Below are 14,359 nucleotides of genomic sequence, written 5' to 3'. Positions count from 1 at the left end.
ACAGTGTCAGCCATATTAGCCTGCCCCTAAATTATCACCCACAAGCTCTCTACTCAATCATCATTCACCCCTAGGTGGAGCTCAATATGTTCATAAAGAGCAACTCCACTGCCTTGCCTCACTTGCCTGTCTTTCCTAAAAAGGACACAGCCATCCTTGACAGCATTCCAGTAATGTGAGCTGTCCCACCATGTCTTTGTGATCACAATGAGATCATGGCCTTGTGACCACAAACAGATCTCTAATTCTTCCTGTTTATTTCCCATTCTAAGTGCATTAGTATACAGATACTCCAGGGAAGAGGGTGAAGGTATCCCTAGAGGGAGAAATGAAGATTTCACGTAAGCATACTCACTTTTCAGGTGGCTGGCCTTTTCTGCCTTTTGTCATGAGAAGGAGCTAGGGAACTAAGGAAATTTATTACTCTTTCTGTTGTCTTGGTGCATTCCCCAGTCAGTTGCAATGGCATATGCGTTGCCCTTATGGACCCCACCCCCAATTCCTTCAGTTTAAAGTGTGCCTCACTAAGGTTAGCCAGCCTGTTCCCCAGAATTGCCCTGCTCCTTCTAGACATGTGGATCCCATTGCTCCTTAAAAGATTATAATCTTCATAAAAGGTTCCATTGTCATAAAACCCCAAACCCTCACAATGGCACCAGCCATGTAGCCAGGAGTTGATGTGTAGTATGTGTCTCTTCCTGGCTTCACTCTTTCCATAAACTGGTAAAATGGAGGAGAAGATAACCTTGGCTCTAATGTTTTTCACTTGTGCTTCCAAAGAACACTTGATTTATAAAATTTGCTGAAAAAGTGAGACTGAATATTGTGTACACTTTAGTGTAGGGGTGCTACTTTCTGACTGCAGTTATCAGCACTTAAAGAAGAAAGCAATAAATATCTGGTTCATTTATTTTTCTGTGAGAAGCCCAGGATGATGTTAGTCAGCCCTGTCTGCACAAAGATTATCCATAAAGACAGGTTGTAGAGCAAAATTCACATGCAAAAATCAAAACAAATCAATGATCTTCTTTAGTAGAGTTAAATGTAAATATTTGAAGCAACAGATAAAGAAAAGAAATAATTTCAGAGGGTATGTTTTGATGCTGTGTAGAAAAGACAACAGCACTGAGCTTGGAAAACAAATTTAGAAATAGGGACTTATCTCAGATTATAAATAGATTTTACATTATTGAACATGTGTCTACATTAACATGGTGCTAAATGCAACTTTTTAGTGATAATACCTAGGTCACATTTGAAATAAACATTTTAAATAACTGTGCCTTGAATTTGCTGTTTGGGAATGTGCAGTTTAACGCTTATATTTAGGTAGATATAAACAATCTGACCTTCAAAACATCTCACATTGAGAGGGAAGATGGCAGATGTGAATTTTTTCAGTGTTACAGCCAGTATCCAGGGAACTGCACATGAAAAAATCAGAGGTCTTCACTGGTCACGTTGGTAGAAACAATCTGAAGAACAGATTTATTATGCAGGAGTACATAATAGTATGATATATACATACAATGTACTGAGGAAGAGTTGGGAGCTCAAACGTGTTAAAAGCAAAAGCTGTTAGCGTATGAGTCACTGAGCTTGTGGCTGATATAAGGTACATCTACAATAGAAAGGGGTCAGGGCTGCAGGTTTGAGCACTGGACCCCCTGAAGGCATTTAACAAGGCTCCTCCTCAAGGTGCTGTAGTTTCCATTAACTGAAAAATCAGACACGGGGAATGTACATATTTAGCTTTCTCAGTGGGAAGAGATCATTAATGGAACGTTACTCAGGATCATAAAACAAATCCTGATTGTAAGGAGTTACTGAAGAATTCCTTGGTACTAGGCAATAGAATGACATAAGAAATTAATCTGTTTTGAATGTAAAGAATAAAGAAATATAACCCTAAGTTCACGCTGGCTCTGAACTGGTAGTTAGCACCTTGAAATAAAATTGTGGGGGAATAGTAACTAGACCTATGAAAACGTCAGCTGATTGCTCAGTGATGACTGACAAACAGGGTGAGTGGTATGAATTGTTAGTGATAGCTGTAAAGATATGGGTTAAATAGGATCTGTAGATACATATACAATACTGTAGATCAGTTATTGCATTTGGAGAAAAAATTTAAGGTACACAAACGTTGATGAAGTTGGTGATAGAAAGAACAGACTAAAGAGCTTAATAGAGAGGGAGAACAATGGGAGAACAATAGGAAAACAGTAGAGAAGAAAACTGAACAGTAACATCTCCTTTTTCACCACCACCAAAGACAGGCTTTTAGGCTAAATGGACTTCCTCTGGTCCAACAGAGCAATATGTATGTTTCCATAACATCCTCACGTAAATTTATGTATCTACAGTACCATTCTGCCCTCCTTTTTCAAAAAGGGTGTTGAAGAGAAGGTATAGGGGAAGGTGATTCGGATGGTCAAAAATAAAAAATTGTCTTAATGAGGGAAGGATGACTTTAGTGAACATAACTGACATCTATGAAGTCTCAAATGGAGAAGATTAAGAAACATCATTAACTTGCTGTCTCTCAGAATACAAAATGTGTGATGGAATTATCAGAGATCATGACCAGAATAAATAAGATACTTTTTTTTTTACATCACAAAAGGAGGTTATGTCTGCTAAATGCTTATAGAGTTTCAAAGAATAACTGAAAAAATAATGGAGAGAAAATCCTTGAAGAGCAATATCTTTAGATTGTTCATTGTATTTCTGCATTTTGCAGATCCAGATCTGATCTGGACACATCATGACCATGCAGTTTACATTCAGACTTTTCTTGGGAACAAGTCAACCAAGTCCCGCTGAGGATTTGGACATTAGAATGTGATGTCATTACTATGCTTTTACAACTACTATATGGAGGATTGTATCATTCCTGTTGCCTCATTTGGTTAATTTGCAGTTGCCATGCAGATGAGGTGGCCTAAATGTGGACAAAGTCTAACCTTTAGCATCATGGACACAAGTCAATCTGCTCTAGCTGATCCAAAGATTAAAGCTCACTACCAAGTGTGGTCTACAAATCTAACAATGTAGCCAAAATGCATAGGAAGTGTCTGACCTAAAGGTGATGGGAGGATAAACCATGGAAGTATTCTTGCTTCTCACTCTTGGCTCTAGACTTTGGCTGGTATCTGTTCCTATGCTTTTCCAGCCCCTTGCTGGAAATAATGACTTCTATTTCACAGTCAGAGTTATTTTCTGTATGTGTCCTCCTTTTGAATAAGACCATCTATCAGACATAAATATGATGTAATCTTTTATTTTTGGTCTCACTCATCAGAGTGTGTACTGCCACAAAGTAACCTGTGTAATGTACGTTCTTTGAGAATCTTTGAGTTTGAAGGGGCCTATGGAGATTGCCTGATCCAACCCCATTGTTTAAGAAACATATGATATTGATTTTTTGGAATACATAAGTAACAGGCGCTTGAAAGCACATGTTTATCCGTGGTATGCCTCTCTATCACTCCTGGTCTGATAAAGTAAACTTAAAAGACACAGAAAATGAGAACATCCTATTGCATCTTTACTTCTGACCTCGTCTTGCATGTACGATTTCAATGTTGAAATGATTATTTTAATATTAAGTGTTGTCCATGTCTCACAAGGGTTGATTATCCCTTCAGTGACTGCTTTTACATTTGGCACTACATTTCCAAAATGCAATGTATTGGCTGAAAAAGACAAAATGATATTATACTTTCTGTAAGTGCAGGCTGTTTTAGTTTTTCTGTATAAATTACATTGGCTATTTGAATGGAATCACAGTGTTTTTTGCATTTTTCAAAATAACCTCTCATGCAGTGTGAAATTGCTTACCGTAACTTTTGATTCAAACTTGAGCCCTGGTTCTGTTAATACCTACTCCTATTTGTAAACTTTGTGTAATATCAGTGAACTGAGAGGAAACAGAGTCGGAGAAAAACAGTTTAAGTGGTACAGCAAGTAAGTCCCGATTGCTCAAATGAACCAGTGAACAGAAGTACAGGAGGAAAATGCTAAATTATATGTTACTTTACCAAAGTAAGATTGTGTTTAAGAACAAATTTGTTACTGTCTTGAAGTACAAAAGCAAAAGTTTTCTTTTCAATTTATGTATTTATTGCAATCTGATTATTCACTTTGTTCATTTAGTTTTGTGCTTAGAATATTGAAATTGTTTGCTATCACAGGGTGCTGATACAAATTGCACTGGTTTCTCATCCTTGATTTATCACTGCACTAAAACTGAAAGGCACTCAGTGGTTCATATCAGGAATTCATCAGACAAAGCCAGAATCTGAGTTACCAAGGTGTTGAAAGAGAGAAAGGAATAGATATGGAATTAGGAGTTTAAAAGTCTCAAATCAATGGTTTGATTCTAGTAATGGGCACTGTAGCTCAGTTTTAGCAAGAGTTACGTATCCTTAAACCTTATGCTCAAGGCCAGCATTTAATTGAATCTCAAATGAATAGTTCTTAAAAAAAAAAAAAAAAAAAAAAAAAAAGACTGATGTTCCTTTTCACTCACAGATACACTCTGTGAATAGCTGTGTAGAGGAACTATAAAATAAAAATGAGAATTAAATGGTGATTTTACAATTAGGCATAATAATGCAAACCTTCAACTTATTTTGCCAACTTTTGAAGTTGAACCCATTTAATAGCCTTATTTTCCTTTCTTTTTTCTTGTTTACTTTAAACATGTGAATTTGTGTAGAAACATAGGACAAAATGTATCTTCTATATCTTCCCACATCTTTTCATTAAACTGTGAGTGTCCTGTTCAGAAGAAAAGTGCTTTCACCACTTATTCCCTCTCAAACAAGAGTCTAGATAGAGGACACAAACTTCAGACTCCACTTTCATTAAAAAGTGAATTCTGCAAGGTAGAGCAGGAATATGACAGCTGTTGTACCAGCTAACTTCTAGTGAAGACCAAGAGCTACTACCTGTAATTTTGAGTGTTAGCAATGTTTTTTGCTCCTGGTATGGTACAGGTATGTGTTGCTTCCTAATCAGAGTAGATTGCTTAAATAGATGCCATCACATTTAGTTCTTGCAAGCAAGAACTTGTTACATGAGCATTAAGAAACGAATTTTTGCATTCTAAGGGCAATACTTACTGATTTCTATACTTACAGTTTGTGAAACAAAAAAAGAAACAGAACCTTACTTTCATTAACCATAGTAGTAGTCTAGGTATTTTCATTGCATTAATCTTGCTGCCATATGTCCCTTTCACAGTGTGAGAAGACAGCATGTGACAGAAAAAATTTGTAACATCATTCGACATCTGATTGTGTGCCCTTTTCCCTCAAAGCCAGTTTGCTTGCCTACAAATATCAGTGTTTCCCAGTGGAATTTAAGAGATAAAATATTGTCTCTTGAGCTGAAAATTATTTAGCCAAAGATTCTTCAGTATTTGGGAATTCTGGCTGGATGATTTTAAAAGCAAAACCATATGTCGTTTACATGATTTGGAATTTCTCCAGCTGTGTAGAACAAGAGTAGAAGAGTGGGAAAAAAAAAGAAGACAGCTAATACTAATTAGATGATAATAAATACAGGTGCTATAGTGTGTAGTGTAATTCATTTTCATAGCAAGCTGTGGGATGAGTCAGAGACAGCAGATTCTGAGTGATACTACTCTGTACATGTGCGTGTATATTCTTGGTACATGCTGAGATTCAAATTAACATAAAACTGGAAGGATTGTGTAACACATACTTTTCAGTGTTTGAGATGCACAATCTTGTCTAGGTGGAGAAAATACACTGAATGGTTTTTGTTTGTTTGGGTTTTGTCTGTGTGTTCCTCACTGCAAATGCAATGACAGTAGTAGCAGGAAAAGATGGATGATAAGTCCACCCACATTGATCCCGGCCACAGTTTGTCCATGGGCTCACTCCTGGACTTCCCCACAATTTCCTTTCCTATTCTAGGCAGCAAGGTGCCTTTACAAGAGGGCCACTTCTCTCTTCTACAAAAGCCTTATTCCTGGCAGTACCTGGTCTGCTGAGATCACATTAAGCTTGGACTGACCTTCTAGCCCTCCTATACAACTTGCTGCACAGGAAAGCTACATGCTGGCCCAGTGTTACCACCCCCACGCCAGGAGACCTGGCTCATATGCAGTCTGTGGGCATTTTCATGTATTGGAGATCATCATGAGGCCCTGTTCTTTCCACATTTCCTGAGAGAGAAGTGGTTTCAGATGGTGCAGATCTGACTCATCTACAGCTCTTTCAGTGCTGAGTACCAGCAAGCCATTGCTGGTACTGAAGGACTGGTGGTCCTGTTGCTGTTGCTGTGTGATGGACATGGCCATGCACATCAGTGCTCAAGAGCAAGGGCACAAAGGAGTACAGAAATGGTTCTGTGCAAAAGGATGATTAAAAGCATGGTTTGAGCCTGGCCTTATGAGCTGCTGCTTCTTTAATGGGAAAGCTCCTTGAGACATGCTTGTGTCTGCAATAACACAAGAAGGCACTGTCGTACAGAATCACAGAATGGCCAGGGTTGGAAGGTGCCTCAAGGATCATGAATCTCCAATCCCCCTGCCACATGCAACTCCACATTCAATACTAGACCAGAAGTACTCCCACCTCCAGGAATTTACCACAATAAGATGCTGTGTGGTGCTGCGAAAGATATTAAGAGAAAACCCCTCTGCATGAAAATTTGATTGAATAATTAAAAATGCATCAATAATTGAAACACAGGGACTACAGAAGCTTTCTGTTGTTCTTCTTGAGAAGAAATGCTTAAATTGAGGGATCCAGACGTGATGCTGAAGCAGCAAATAACTATTTGCAGGATGGATCACTCGATTTCCTTTGCCTGACAAGCAGGGCTTCCAGAGCTCATTGTGCTGTGTGTGTGGGATGCATGGCACTGTGATGTGCTGTTGTCAGCACCCAGCCTTCCCCAGGCTGTGAGCCCTGCGTTCCCAGCACAGCGCTGTGTTGCTTTGTATGATGGGTGTGCAGAGATGCAGTTATAACATGCTGGGGAACCACTGCCAATGCACAGGGTTTGGCTCACAGCTTCGTTTCTTCATCACAGTGAGACGTTAGCATGGACTGAGTGTGGGGTGATGTGTGTGAACAAGTGGTGTTTCACAGCTGTTTATAGAATCAGATGTAACATAAGCGAGAATGGCAGTTGCATTAAATAACACTCTGATCTCTCAAGCATATTCTTAACTAGTAATCTCCCTGTAGCAAAACACACAGCTAATCAACCTCCCAGCCTGCCAGTGAACTTGCAAGGGAATTAAATCCTGGAGGAAGGAGCCCGTGCCCCCAAGGAAGGCTGAGTGCATGTTTTGCTGTCGTCTCTGCAGCTCATCTCCCTGGTCCCACTGCTAGAACGTGCTCTGTTTCCATGGCAACCCCATCTCCTGCTTCCTACAGGAAAGATTAGCTCGCGCTGTGCACTGGAGAGAATTTAGGGGAAGTCAAGCTAATCCCTGGGTGCACTGCGAGAGAAAGGTTGGACCTCGCCTGAGGGATGCTGTACCCGCACTGATAGAATTGGCCTGCCACAGACACTGGTATTTAAGTTGAAGAGCAGAATTCACAGTAAGTGTCAGATCCTCCAGAGAGGAATATCGGATGAGGTTTTCTAAGTCTCGCTGAAGACTGTCCCATGCCAACAGTGGAATGACAGCAGGAGGCTGTGTGTGGAATACCAACGTGTTCCACCCTGTTAGGTGCTATTTCAAAGACAGGTTCAAAGCCTCAATTCCCTGGAATCTAGGTGATAAAATTTTAAAGCATCATGGTGAGACGTGCACATGGAAACCTCGTTTGGTGCACAAAGCTGAGCTAGTGACGATGTGTGTGCCTTACAAATTGCGTGCCTCGGGATTCCGTGTGCCAAAAAATGAGCGGGAAACGTGCTTGGTGTGTGCTGCAATCCCAGCTGCAAACGTGCTGAGCTGCCAGTAGTAAGCATGATATGTACAGCTCCTGATTCAGCAGTGTGTTTTCTTCCTATTAAAACCCAAGCAGAGAAAACATCAGCTTTTTAAAGATACAGTCACAATCCCAGGTTTTTTTTGAGGAGAACTCATTTTGCTGTAGCTGAATTGAGGCATTGTGTGACGTGATGCAGCATGTGAAATGTGTGTCTGTTCTATTGCTTGTAGCAGTTAACAGAGGGTGTTGTAGCTGTTTCACTGCCAGTTGTTTTAATGCTCTTGTTTTCTTTGCTGTGGTCCTGTATTTCACTTTAACAGATGCTCAGGTCTCCCAGCTTTAAACTAGACAATTTGCAACAAGATTTGAGCTGTTTGTTTTTTTGTTACTGTCAGCTTTTCCTAAAATTTTTTTTTTTTTTTAAGCTGTTTCTATATTCAGCCTACGTATTTTTACAGCATTAGTATGCTTGTTTTCACTGTTGAGTTTTTAAGTGGAAAAGTTAAAATTATTTAATATATACAAATACTATCTAATTTAAATTTATTTATGCATATGTTTTACATGTAGAAAGTGTATATGTGTGTGTGTTTCTGCAATACATACGTGCACACATACATGCAGGTAAAGGGGCTCTTTGTGATAATATAGCAAACCTGTTTTCACTTTGAAGAATAGGTGATTTTTGCATATCTAAAACGTTTCTTGTTGCAAAAACCCAATAAACAATGCTTAGCCTACTTAAAGAAACAGCACTTTCCATATTTCTCTGTGTTTCAATAGAGTAAAAAGGGAAAGCATCATGGCTCATAGGATGAAAGATCACTGTGTTGTCTTTTCTGAGACCTGGGTCAATGAAATGGGTTCTGAAGAGATATATGTTTTCTTCTATTCCCTCCCAGGGCACCTCAGAACGGCTCACACATAAGCCCTAGATTGATTAATATAAGAGCAATCTTCTCTGAAAACTTTTTTTTGTTTATTTTGGCTTGTTTACCAAATAGTAAAAGAACTGTTAATCAAAAAGAATGTCCGTCTTCTGCATAGATGGTAAAATCAGTAGCCACTGCATACGTAGAGGACCATAGAAATAAACACAAATGATATGGAAGCTTTATTACATTTTTCAGGCTAGCCCTTGAATATTTGGTAGACTTATGGGTAGTAGGGAATCTGCACAAGTGTCAAGCAAAGTGGGGATAAGGATAAGACAAAATTCATCAAATAAATGTTTTTCATTAGAGAAAACACTGAGAAATTAGCGCTCATTACCCTTCCAGTTAAACTACTGATTAAAAAGTCCCTTCTGCACGTGGGCATATTTGCCAGAGAATTCAGTGTATGCTTTCACAACTTCTATGAGGCTGTTTTAGTGAGACCTTTTAACTTAGCTGTTTACAAATCTCTAAAAATGGTACATGTTTAATTGCAGAAATTTTCTACCTTTTGAACCATTCTGTTAAATTAAATTAAGCAAGATGTAGGATATTTTTTATCTCAAAGTTGTGCTTTATCTTTTTTTTTTTAATCTAGTGTCTAAATTGTGTATCGAATAAGGTTGGCTGGTCAAACTTTGTCTCCACTTCTGTTCTTCCACAAATCATACGATTTTAGGAAGTTGCTCCAAGTTTTATTAGGCCTGAATTTTCTCTAAGGCTCTTGAAATCCTTTTCTGTATTCTCTAGACCACTTTACTGCAAACTGTAAGCAGGACTAACTGCATCTGTGAAAGTGCAATAAGGATCAAAGCTCTCAGACCCATAAACAGTGATGCATTCTCTTTCACAAAGAGGATGTGAATACTTCTTGGGACAGTGTGAGGGCAGATCCTTGTAGTAGAGACAGCTCAGGCTCAGGAGTCCAGGCCTCCAAACTTGAGGGAGTTCCTCTATAAACTCTGTGTTTTGATTAAAGAAAACTAATTTTCTAGACTTACAAGAGCAGAGACTCACAATACTGTACATAAAAAAAATAAATCAGAGTTCCTCAAACTCCTAACAATTATAGCAGCAGCATCTCCTACCAAGTTTCTTTAGTTGGATTCTTTTGCTGTGAGGACTCTTGGCCGCCTCACTGCAGGGGTCATTCTGCCCAATCTCTTCTGGGGCCCTGGGCATTCTGATCTAGCACATGACCTTTCAACAGGCAGCCCTACCTGTGGTGATGGAGGTTGGAATTTGATGATCCTTCAGGTCCAACCCAAGCCATTTTAAGATTCTGTCCTATGATGATTCTTGTCTTCATTCCATTTCTGCTCGGTGTTTCTGCTCCCTGCAGGTATTGCTTCTACCTGACCTGCTTCCTCCCTATGCTACAGTGTCACAGCATTCAGGCTGTCTGCTGGCTAGATGTTGGATGGGCAAGTGTAATGCTCTCTAACGCATCTTTTCCACTACAAAAATAATAAGATTTAATGTATATATTGGTTCGCCAGATTGAAGTTTAGAATTATGACACCAACCTGAAAAATACTGTTAATGATGTGTCACTCTCCTTTCTTGAAACATTTCTATCGCCAAAAAGAAAAAAATAATCCAAAAACGTTATTGATAAAGCACAACCCCTGCCTACAGCCTGAGATATTCCCCCATTTGGGATTCATGGATAACAATTTGTTCCTCTCTCATTGTGATCCCCATCCAAGGAAAAATAAGCAAGATGTTTATCACTTCTCAGGTGCATGTTGCACCTTGCAGGAGCTGGCTGTCTGTTAACATCCATAGATAAGATAAAATCACAAACTCTATTCTGTCCCAGCAGGAATCTTGCTGTTGGTATTCTCATTAAATCAATACAGAAATCACAAACTTATACTATATACAAACTTTTGACTACATTGCATCTTTAAGCACAGTGTATGTGTTTCTCCATCTCGAAGATTTATCCAGCCCGTTCTGTTAAGAAAGCAGCAATATATGTATGACAATGTATTTTCTTGGTTGCAAGGCACTTTGTTTCATTAGGCTTCTCTGCCTCTTTAATTCCTTCAAAATGTATGTTTCTTGTATTTCCAGAAAGGCCATAAATAGCTTGAAATTTTTAGCAGGTGTACCTTAGTTAATGGTGTTCTCAACTGACACAGCAAGTTTAGATCTATTGGGATTTTTTTAACCTTGAAACATAAGCTTAAGTCATCTGATTATTGTCTGTATTTTCCTTTTGGTTAAACAAATCTGCAAGGATCTAAAAATATTTTTTTTTAGTTGAGAGTTTGGCTTAATTTGAAACACTAACATCCACATGGGAATATTTTGACTAATTTAAAACCTCCTTTATGTGTCTTTTCTTTCCAAAGAAAAACTCTGAAGCCAGTAGGTGTGTGTAAATTACATTAATTTAATGGACTAAATTATTTCGCAGGCAGCACACACTGGCTGCTGTTGACTTTAGTGAGATTAAGAGCATATATATCCAAAGGTAGATTTCAGCCCTCTCTACGGTGTTTTTCTGACTAGCTTTGTACCAGTTAATTAAAAAGTGCTTTCTCAGTGCTGCACTATTGGCTTCATGGTCTGTGTGTAGTGTTTTATATTAGCTGAAGAGATTGGCAAAACAACAGTGTTAATTTTCAGCAAGGCCACAAAGAAAGGGTGAGAAAATAAGATTTCCTGGTCAAATTCTCTTTCTAGTGGTACATGAGATATTACCTGCCTTATTGACAATAGCCTTTATATTATTAATGCAGGAGGATTTTTTCTTGTTGTGACCTTAGTACTTAGTTACATATGCTACCAATCATGGCAAACTGAACTTTTTAGTCTTCTCCAAAGTTTATTTAATTTGTCAGTCTATGACAGCAGTGGGCTAGAAGGAGCTTGAGGGGCAAACACCACCCTACTGGGCAATGCTAAGATTCATTTTACAATCAAAATATGTAACAGTAGTTTCAATAATACCAAAAATTGCAATTGCAGTAGAAATATATACAATAAGAATCCAGGACTTCTCTCACTCTGCAACCACCTGGACTTTTGCAAGATTTACGAGAATCAGTGTAAGCATTACTCATTGCACATTTATTTCTGGCAATATATTAGTTACTGGTGTACTCTGGCATGGACCCATTTGATGGTATGTCTATAGGTGGATAATAAGTCCTTTTGAGTTTGTATTTCTCTAGTCATTACAGTTTAAATAGTTTTCTGAAACATACTGAGGTTTTTTTTAGAAAAATATGCCCTCTACTGAGTAAAGGAAGATAAGATAGTTGCTTTTGTGTTTGAGTAAGTTACATATTTCATGGCTTATGTACAATAAAAAACATGTGTGAGCCAACTCTTTAGGTACAAGTTTGTTTTTCCTGTATTTCATAAAATATCCATATGTAATGGGATTCTATCTACACCATAAATTCATTATCATTTGTAGCAATAGGAATAATTACCATGCCTAATTGGATTAAATTGCTTATTTGCTTCAGGTTTCCATAGCATTATCAATTGCTTTTCTTAAAAATATATCTTGTATGTGTGAGTAGTTGAACTGAATTTAGACATCAGCCACCTGAAACACTTGGCCCATGCAGGACTATTTGTGTGGGTTGATGACGACATTAGCAGTAATCTTGTAGTGTCTGTGATTTGTGAATGCATTCAGCCAGCAGCAAACCAAATGGGATCTCATAAAAATGCTGCTTTGGATATTCAAGTCCAAGTGCAACAGTGCCATGCTACTCACTAATGACATCCCATTCTGTTCTTCATTGCCATGTAATCTACTGAGAAATTGCACTGTCCTGTTTGCAAGTGTGCTGTCAGCATTACTCTATTTCTTGGTTTTTATCTAAATTTCCTGCAACAGCAGCTGTGTTGTTGAGTTTGACAGCTACATTTTGTGTAGGAAACTCCAGACGCTGCAGAGTTCATTGCTGAAGTTAGAAAGAAATGCATTTTGTGAAAATAGATTGAAAATCAGGTTGTAGCATCTACATAGATATGACTTCTTTGCCCATGATTTTTACGTCATTTCTCAATTGTTTCTTGCTCTTTGTTAGAAATATGTCAGATAACAGCCGTCCCAACCTTTCTTTAGCAGACTAAGATAATCTCAGCCTGAAAGTTTTTGGACTGAAAATCAAAAAGCCTCCACTGGGGCATTTTTCCTACAGTTGAGAGATTCAAAACTCTTATCTGAATCAAGCAGTGAAGAAACTGAAATTTAAGTATTTTCTGCATCATTAATAATTACTCCATCCCCATCTATATGGACTTGTCTTTGCTATGTTGACAATGTGCACAGAACAGTATGTTGTTCCAGGACTTCGGCTAATTTTGGGGAAATGGAATCAGATGTGCTGTGCTTAGCTACTTGCATGAAGAGGAATGCCAAGAATATCTTTGAAGTATTATAAACTTTTCTGAATAGGAAAATAATAATCTTAGAAAGCCTTCTAAATGCTTCCTTGTTGGAGCTACTGTCTAAGGCTTATAAAGAGTGGTGTTCTCTTTTACAGAGGGTGCTCTTTGAGTCTTCCAAAATGTTTTTGTTCTTACTTTGGAGAACCAAAGATGACAACAATTATTTTTCCTGAAGCTGAATCTTTTTAAAGTGTCTGAGTGGACATACACAGTACAAATGGTCATTTTGCATCAGTATTTTTCTGTGTGTTGAGTTCTGTGATATTCACTCCGTCAGGAGTAATAAAACTATGCTTTGACTTGACTGATATGTAATTTTTGGACCAATTTAGCATCTAACCCTGAAGCCTTTTGTTGATTCCAAAATGAGAACCGAACTGGTAACAGTATGAAAAGCTGTCATATCTGGAAGACCTGTAGGTGCCATCAACAACAAACTTACCAACCCAAATTTGTTTTTGAAGTGCAAGTAATAGTTTAGATCACAGAACTTTTACTATTAACTTACATTATATTATCTGATGCATTCGTTGTATTATTTCTTCTGATGGCAGTAATTTACAGGTGCAGAAAAGGAAAAAAATCAGTTGCTGTTCTGCTAAAGAAGGCACACTAAGCATTTCATGACATCCAGTATCAGTATTATTGTTTGTGTTTTCACTAATACAAAAATAACAGCCCATCTGGATAGAAATAAGTATTTCAAACAGAATTCTATTTATGATCAAGATTAATACCATGTTTTCCTTTTTACAGCACAAGTATAACTTTTCTACTTGATCCAATGATAATAACTCTCCACTGAAATGATAACTTATTCTGTTCTCAAACCCAGCTTCATATCCATATTGTGCTTCTAAAAATTTATAGCTAAGCTTCAGAATTGGTATATTATTGTTATTTAGGAAGGAAAGAAGTTGATTTTGAAGGTGATGATGATAATTGTAAAGCAAAGACCTGGGGTTAGAAGGAACTTCTCAGGAATTCTGCTGTTTTGATGGACATTTACATCTTAAGCAGGAAAAAGTTAGCGTTACTCATTGTTTTTGCAAGTGTTGTATACTGTCTATCTTC

The 14,359-nt window shown here is 38.0% G+C and overlaps 1 protein-coding gene across 5 annotated transcripts in view; it reads left to right on the top strand.

Moving 5' to 3' along the window:
- The window catches only part of NOL4 (nucleolar protein 4), a 186,038-nt gene that overhangs the window by 81,007 nt on the left and 90,672 nt on the right, over positions 1 to 14,359 (top strand). The window contains exon 1 of one of the 5 annotated variants that reach the window (XM_052704407.1): positions 7,479 to 7,589. The exons of the other annotated variants lie outside the window; for them this stretch is intronic. The gene's annotated coding sequence lies outside the window, so the exon portion shown is untranslated. Of the gene's footprint in view, positions 1 to 7,478; positions 7,590 to 14,359 lie in introns of those variants that run through there. 5 annotated transcript variants of the gene reach the window in all.

This window comes from Tympanuchus pallidicinctus, unplaced genomic scaffold (assembly GCF_026119805.1).
Source record: "Tympanuchus pallidicinctus isolate F22 unplaced genomic scaffold, pur_lepc_1.0 scaffold5, whole genome shotgun sequence".
NCBI lineage: Eukaryota > Metazoa > Chordata > Aves > Galliformes > Phasianidae > Tympanuchus > Tympanuchus pallidicinctus.
Note: the sequence above shows the minus strand (reverse complement) of the source record. Positions and strands in the feature narration are given on the sequence as shown.